The 8,569-nt window shown below is 36.7% G+C and overlaps 1 protein-coding gene across 2 annotated transcripts in view; it reads right to left on the reverse strand.

Annotated features, from left to right (window-relative positions):
- LOC136835695 (VWFA and cache domain-containing protein 1) overlaps positions 1 to 254 on the reverse strand; it is a 60,545-nt gene extending 60,291 nt beyond the window's left edge. The window contains exon 1 of one of the 2 annotated variants that reach the window (XM_067099551.1): positions 172 to 254. The gene's annotated coding sequence lies outside the window, so the exon portion shown is untranslated. The remainder of the gene's footprint in view (positions 1 to 171) is intronic. The other variant, XM_067099547.1, reaches the window with a different exon arrangement.
- Positions 255 to 8,569: the final 8,315 nt, after the last annotated feature.

The following is an 8,569-nucleotide window of genomic DNA, read 5'->3' on the forward strand; positions in this document are numbered from 1 at the left end:
CAAAATTTCTGACCGTAGTAACTCCACTAAAACTCACATTGCTTCGAGTCAATAAACGTGTAAGACTATTGTTTTGTGTAGTTTCCCAATTCTGGTACCAAATTTGAGTAAATGGAGCTACCAAGAACTCCCTATAAGAGAAAATAAGCTTGATATAGGGTAATCTCTTACCTACAGGGATGCTTTGTTTACATCTGAAGCGGTACATCAAAAAGATCGCCTAGGTTCGTTCCCTAATGAAAAACTATAATAACTAATATACAAACAAACACAAAATAGTTTGCTTTAAGGTTTAGAAGTCAAATTTATAAATATATATGTATTTAATAGAAAATTAATGTAAACTTCCCTCCTATATTTTTAAAATATCAATAATATTTACTGTCTTCTTCGGTGGGACAAAGGAAATTGGATCACATTGATCAGGAACAGAATTCGTCAATCACTGTTGTGGGGCAGGGAATGAGTTCATGATATAAACTTTGGATAAGTATTTGAAAATATTATAAGTACGCTATGTGTTAAAAGATTAATATAAGAATACTAATCGAGCATTTCTTACTCTTGGTAATCATCAGCTCGTCTTTTGCTACGGCAAAGTACGAAGGTATCCTGGAGAGCAACTAGCTCAAAGAAACAAAATGTAGTTTCAGAAATATAAACAATTTTGAGGTATAAGTCCATCATAGAATTTGTTGTCACAAGTTTAAATTATAAACGTAATCAAAACATTCAGTTAATGCATGATACCTACCACGGAACCCCTATAAAACTGTGTTACTGTTGAAGAAGAAGAATTGCACATTTGATTTCGAACTTTTAATTTTGCACATATTTTGGATAGCTTCAGACAGTTATTAGGCGCTAAATGTCTGTTTCACTTTGTGCTCTGTTTCTCGTGCTGTATATGAAAAAGTAAACAACTTTTATCTTTCTACATTATCTTTAACGCTATTTGCTTATTTACGAGATTTCTTTGTCCATTCCACTAATTTTATTTCACTTTTATCAATTCATTTCACAATCGGAGAATTTGGGTGTTCAGTGGGGTAGAATTATTTTAATTTAATTTAGATTTTGACCTCTGTTTTGACATCTGAAACCGGATGTGTTCAAAGCACCTGTATCATCCCACTCATATTACTATATTCTACAGATATGACAAAAAATATTAAAAGTTAAACTTACATGACCTCACATCTTGTGTAGGTAAATGTACATGTATTTCAGTCTCACTATGGTTAATGCATTTCTTCTTCCATCAGTTACCACCTTCCACAGATAGGCTATAATTCTCTATTTTCTGAAATTATTCTTCATACTCCTCTTTCATTGTTTTCAAAATTTATGTTGTTATTTTTTTTAATATCTCTTCCTTCGTCTTCACTCTTTCCCATTAAGAAGTCAGTGCCGCGATTTTGCTTGCCGCAGTCGACCTCAAGCGTACTTGGTATAGCAAGCTCTCTAGCAAAACTGTATGGATAAATTTTGAAATCACTTTGTAATCTGATACTTATAAGAATGTTAAATGGCAACTGAATGAGAGCTTAAGTTCCAGCCCAGCAAACACTGGTACATATTTACAGTTAGTTATGTGACTGGTGGGCTTGTAAATGTATATTGAAAAGACACACACATGCACACGCGCACACAAGATGATGCTGAAGTTTCTGAAATTCAAGAAATAACAGTAATGCAATTAATGTTTGGGAGACTGGTAGATCTGCTAACAAGATTAGCGGACCCTAAACGATTTGAGCAGAGACCTCCCAGGGATTTCCGAAAATGAGACCCTGGCATTAACATGAAGTGGAGTGAAGACAAACTGTTTTTCAAAAGCAACTGCCCATACTAAAAGATGATTCTGGAATGTGAAATCATCATTCAAACTGAGAATGTGAATCCTTCAGGAAAACAATGGAGATCTGAGTTCTCTTGACATTCTCAAACAAAATGTCCTTATTTAGGCCGAGTGTCGAATGTGCATTTTTTTAGTTCTTCGAGGTAACCTCACTGACGGTGATTTTTAGATTGAATTCTTGTTTCTGCAAAGCATATCAAGTCTATCTCATCATTCAGGATGCGTGATGAGCGAGACAGACAACAAAAAGACAATAAAAAAATCACAGTCAATTCAGTTACCTCGAAGAGTTGGAAAAATGCACATTCGACATGGCCCAAAAAATTGGACGAAAAGTTTTGGTGAATCCCCCACCTGGTGGAAGATCAAGAGAACTAAGAGGAAAACGGTGTTTTGACCCCTTTCCTCACCAAACCGCTAAATCAGCGATCATTTCTAGGCCGACGAAAGACGTTTTCTACACCTGTGCATCCCAGATAAATATCTTTGTGACCTACCTGCTGACTCCCTTTTCCCCCACCCCAACACCCCCGCGCCATCTCATTTCCTGGTGGTACATGCAAGAATGTTTGCCGGGGGAAGGATGAAGAAAACAAATACTTCTACAGCATTCACACAGAGAGAGAGACTGTTGCTCCAGCTTTGTCAGCTTGAAGATTTCTGTGTCTGAAGTAATATGCATGCCTCTTCAAGGAAACACAAAAGCAGGAAGAGAATGACAGACCTTTCACGAAAAGTCTAAGTTGGTTTCTTAGCTTTCATCAAAAAAACATCTGTAAGGTGTTTGAAAGATCGTGAAATACAAACACTCAAAGAAGCGTTCCATGCAACACACACAGAGTGTTCTGTGGTTTACATAAAATATATCAAACTTTTCTTGTGCATTAAATGTTACTATGACTACTAATCAAGTCAGTTGTTATGATCTTCATTGTCGGCGTTACTTATCCGACGTGCGGGGACATAAACTGTAGTGAAAGGCACTCAACTGAAATTCATTCAATGAAATAATTCTCCAGTGTGCCTCGAAATACAGCTTATCTAATTTTGATGTATATATATACTCGTATATATATATATATATATATATATATATATATATATATATATGTATGTATGTATGTGTGTATTTGGACATAATGAACACATGAGTACATGTTTCACAGAAATAAATTTCTGACTCATACCGGGAACGAAACTCAGTCTCCCTTGGTAGTTGAGTCGGTATTGTCTTGGCCTGTCACTCGGGAGACCAAGGTTCGATCCCTGTGTTGGTCATATATATATATATATATATATATATGTGTGTGTGTGTGTGTGTGTGTGTGTTTTGTGTGCGCGCGTGTGAGTTCGGTTAATCATGTCAAGAATGATGATTCAAGAAACTTTTCAGATGTTTTGAATGTCTTTGCTAAAAACGAACTGACATTAGTAAATTCTTAAGAACGTTCTCTTTAACAACGACCCCCCACCCCAACCCAATCTCTCTCCTTCTAAGACTATGTGGACGCAAAAAATGCCAAGAGCCATTAAGTGAACATCTTACCTCTCTTTCCCTACGTTGTGATGGACACGCCACACGCAAACTGTATTTTGGCTAACATGGAATGGTACACAATTACTAGGTTCGTGACGGACAAAATTACTGCAATTCGCTGTTAGTCGATTAACATACTACACTGAAGATGAACAGGCCATTGTGTACTAGGTACGATAGATGATGCACGGACTGTCATTACTGTGTACAATTATACTCTTCGTCAGTTGCGTAATCTGAGAGATAGGGCAGAGCGAAATATATGGTAAAAGCTGCCCTTGTGTGAATAAGCCATTACACTCTCCTTGTGTACGCTGCGGCCTTCATTTGTGGTCAGTATTCTTTATTCTTTATTCATTATTGACGCACGGGGATTTATTCCTTGATAATGGATCCACATAGCTGCTCTAAAGAAATTCTCAATCATTGTGCATAAGTGAGAGGTGGGTGGAAGTACAAGCTCAAATGTCCTTTTTTGCACCTCTCTGAAGTTAGGGACGCAATCATTTATAAGTTCTGGGCATTTAATAAATTTCTTGAAGTCTTCGCTGACATTCAGAGGGACGTGAGATAGATAAACTGAACCGTAAACTCATCGTAATTTTCCAGTCTTACTTGTATCCGAAAAACTGCGTTTTCTCACCCCGGGGCTAAGTGCAGTCTATTATGAAATAAATTAGTCGGTTATTGTTTCTGGTTATTTTCTGGTTTAGTTTTGAAGTTATATTGATGGGATATTATTTACAACTCACTAATCCTTTATGGTGTTGCCATTACCCAGTTTCGCCTCCTGGCACTTAAACACAGAAGTTCTTGCTACGTAAAGAAAATGAGATGGAACAAATTAAATGACAAAAACTCTTAATGCTTATACATATAGAGGAATAAGGGGAGGGCAGACTATGACTATATCATCTCAAAGAAAGAGGGAGCGAAGTAAATCATGTAAGAATTATTTTTTCTTTTTAATTTCCATATGTAATGTTATTCTAATAGTGGAACATGTACATATGAGTGCTTGTGTCTATGTTCCTTGAATTTCTGATCTTTACCCGCAACAGATATTTTGTTTTCTTTTCTGAGCCTTGATATACCAAATCTGGTGTTCCAAAGAATAGTGTCCTGGGACCTTAGTTTTTTTTTAATTTTTATTCAACCAATGACACGCTTTTGAAAAAAGTAGTATAGGAAACAGATGATGCAACTCTTAATGTTATATGATCTCCCCTATGCATCATGAAGCAGCTACCGTCTGTGATACAGACTTAAAATGGACCAATAAGTGATGTGCAGTCCATGGTCATCAGACTGAACTTCAGTAAAACTAAGACCTTATGGATTAGCTGATCTCCTGCCATGCTCCCACTAAATGATTAACTTTGTAATAGCAATGCAGTACTTGGTGATTCTGAATATTTAACTCCAAACTTTCTTAATCGTGGTATTGAAAAATATCACCTATTGGTGCCAGAAATTTGGCATAGTTCAGATTTCCAGATCAGTCTTCGGTAATGATATTATTACTGCATAATTTAGAACTTTTGTTTTAATATTGCTAAAATATATTTCTCCTGTTCGAATGTGAGTTGGTAATCCTCTGGAATCTTTATCTGTAAGACAAAATTAAGTCATTAATAATAAAGAGAATAATAACAGCCATTCGATTTTGACAAGGCGAACAAATTACACTAAATGAAGCCATTCGTTCATTCATTTACAGATAATTTTTTTGTTATTTATCAGAAATTTCATTAGCTCAAGAAGGTCGTTATGTTAAAAGGAAACGATTAGGATAAATTGTTACCAATTCGTGCAAACTGGCGGTTTGATTTGTGCCTGATGCCGCGGTTGATTTGCACACTTGGCCAGTGTTACAATCTGCGGACAAAATTGCAACATTTGTCGCCAGATGGCCGAAGCTGTCAGAGACCGTCAATACTGGAGTTTCCTCGTCTCTCCAGCTGAAGTTCTCAAGCAAAACGACAACCTGACGAAAGGTTGCCCAAAAGAGTACTTCTTTGTCTTCAGCTTTGTCCATTCGTATGTGGGGTTATTGTTTCCCATCGGCCTTCTCCACCTTCCTCTGTCCAGTGCATTCTCCCGCTTGTCATTTGTTATTTTATCCTTCCATCTGAGCTTTGGCCTTACTCTTTTTGTCCTTCCCTCCACCAACCCTTTTAAACAAATGATCTCCTCTTCGCATAACATGACCAAACCGCTGTAATCTTCTTTCCTGGGTCTTCTTCGATACTTCCCCTACCCAATAGTACTATATTGTTGCCAGTACAGTACTATCAATCTTTTTTATCTATCTTTCTTCGTAACAGGCATTACGACCTTTGATATATCAGTCAAAATCAAAAGCAATGAGATTATATTTGTAGACGTAATCAATTGTTTAAAAGCAGAATAAGCAATGCAGATCTGCACACTATCTTCTAGAGGCAACTACTAAGTTGAAATTTCATAGTTGAACTTCCATTTCTCTCCGGGTCGTCTTGGCAAATGGCTAGCGGATGCAACCCATTGATTATCGGTCCCAGTAGGTACAGCAGCTACCGAATAATGGATGAGTCCTAGGTATGATGAACTTTGAATGGTTGTGGAAACAATCAAACTAACTACACTCTTAATTGGATGCTAGAGAAACGGTGTTATCGATTCAGTATATCATACCAAGGGGACCTATAGTAAAGGATTATGAATGGCGTCATATTTCGGGAGCAGAGTGATTATGATGAATGAGATAATGGCTAGCTTTTTTTGTTGTTGGGGGGGTGTCTTAATTATGTGTTTGTTCTGTAACGAGTATGATTTATGTTTACTTGTTTATTTGAATTCTAGGCGAAGACAACTAAGAGAAAGAAAGGTGCTTTTAGTGTGTCTTATATCAATGGTTAGTTATTGAATGTATCATGTCATGCACAGTCTGCCAATTTTCAACAGGTATGCCTTTCTTTTTCCCTAAATTCTAATTCATCATTAAAAACTTATAGTAAGTCATCCCTAATTTTCCTTGTCCAATTTCATTTCCATTATCTCCTACGCGGACTCGGCTTTTAACGATGGTCTAAGATCTCTTAAAAAGTTATATAATTGAAATTTGAACAAACATAGACAATACACACTTACACACATATATATATATATATATATATAGAAAGAGAGAGAGAGAGAGTGTGTGTGTGTGTGTGTGTGTGTGTATGTATGACTTGGTTATTAATGACAAACATTGCGGTGATAACAAGCAATACAGCGTGGGCATTGCTGACCTTGCAGTGTCAGTGGCTCAGGATACTAGGCGGGGAGCTCATAGTGGCTTAAAATCTGGGCATTTTCAGTCCTGTATCATGCTGGAAAACAAAAAGAATTTTATTCTCAACCTCTTCATGGTGTCAGTATCACCAAGTCCAAGGGAATGGGTCTTGCAGGGGGCGCATAAACTGCTCTTGCTGCAAAAAGTCAGTGGAAAGTAAAACAATAAGCCTTGAGGATTTGAATAGGATGGTGTGGTACAGAAAATAGGAACCAACGGTATTTCTGTATTAAGAAGAGAAGGATGAACGCTAAGGCACTTTATGAGACCCAGAGTTGGATGTGGGAAAGGCTTGTTGAGCCATTTCTCCTTTAAGGATGTGAAGTTTGGATGTAGAATGTATATGAAAAAAAGTCTGGAGTTATGAAGATAAATGATTCTTTAGGGAGCAATAAGGACTGGAAGTGTTTGAAATAAGGTGAAACGAAGAAGTGGTAAAACTGTTAGTGTAGGTAAAAAGATGGGTAAAAGCCTATTGAGACGATTTTGTCATTTAAAGAAACTGTGAATGATTTGTTAGAGAAACAACTGTGTAATTCGGAAGTGCTGGGTTAAAGAATGAGAGGAAGAGCTAAAAGTATGAAATAGACAGGGCATAAGAGATATAGGAATAGAATGGCCTGGATAGCTATCTAGGAAGCGAGAGAGCGTGCACGCTACAAGTAAGTGGATAGCGCAGTGTGAGTGGGGAGGCCCGACATACTGCCGGTGGGATTTCTCTCTAGGTATAAGGGGTGGCAAATGTAATGAGAGTTTCATGCAAGAGGATTCATCTTTTATTCATGTATATATATATATATATATATATATATATATATATATATATATATATATATATATATATTATATGTATATATATATATATATATATATATATATATATATATATATATATATATATATATATATATATATATCTAGACAGACAGAGAGAGAGAGAGAGAGACAGACAGACAGACAGACAGACTGTAATATAGCCTCTACTGTTACTATTCAAGTTGCCATTGCTACTGCTGGTGATAAATACGATTAAAAATCAAGAGGACTGTGCATTAACAATTCGCTTTACTAAGAACTACTACGTACATAAAAGGCAGAGAGGTAGTTTTTTTTTTTTTTGCGACAATATTTTTTCCCTGGGTCACATAGAACGCCATCTGCAAATGGATTGCGGAGTACAGAATTAGCTATTAGATCTGTATTTAGAAAATTGAGACCTGATGACCTACTTTGAATAATATCAATTAGATAGCCCTAAACTTGGTATATATCTTACGTTCATAATCTTTCTTTTTACTAAAATTCGTTAAGTGCTAGACACGTAAATGTTGGCAGGTACTTAAAAGGAATTCAGAACTGCCTTGGTTATCTTTTTTTTTACTAAAACGTGTTTTTTTTCTTAATCGTAAAAAAGACGAATATCGTACACTAAATTAGATAAGAAATCCCTGAACTTTAACCTTGAACCGAGTCTAAAGGTCCACACAAAGCCACTTTTTCCCTTCAGCAACCTATCCCACATGCAGCCATCCTGTGGGCAGGGCAAGAGTCCGTGCTGGCATAAGGTCAGTTTATTCCAAATTAACCACTAGCACGAGTGTGAGCAATGTAAGTTTATGGCTATACTCAAGAATTTACAGAACTTCGAGAAGTACGTTGAGAGAGAGAGAGAGAGAGAGAGAGAGAGAGAGAGAGAGAGAGAGAGAGAGAGAGAGAGAATAAATCCAAAGCTTTACTACAAACCCATGTGAAAACAATAAAAAAAAAGGAAAAAGAAGGTGAGAATCAACATACTTAAAGCCACGTCAATCAAGAACCTGAAGGTTATGCCTGGCTCAGGAGAAGTCGAGTCTCC

This window comes from Macrobrachium rosenbergii, chromosome 4 (genome assembly GCF_040412425.1).
Source record: "Macrobrachium rosenbergii isolate ZJJX-2024 chromosome 4, ASM4041242v1, whole genome shotgun sequence".
Taxonomy (NCBI): Eukaryota; Metazoa; Arthropoda; class Malacostraca; order Decapoda; family Palaemonidae; genus Macrobrachium; species Macrobrachium rosenbergii.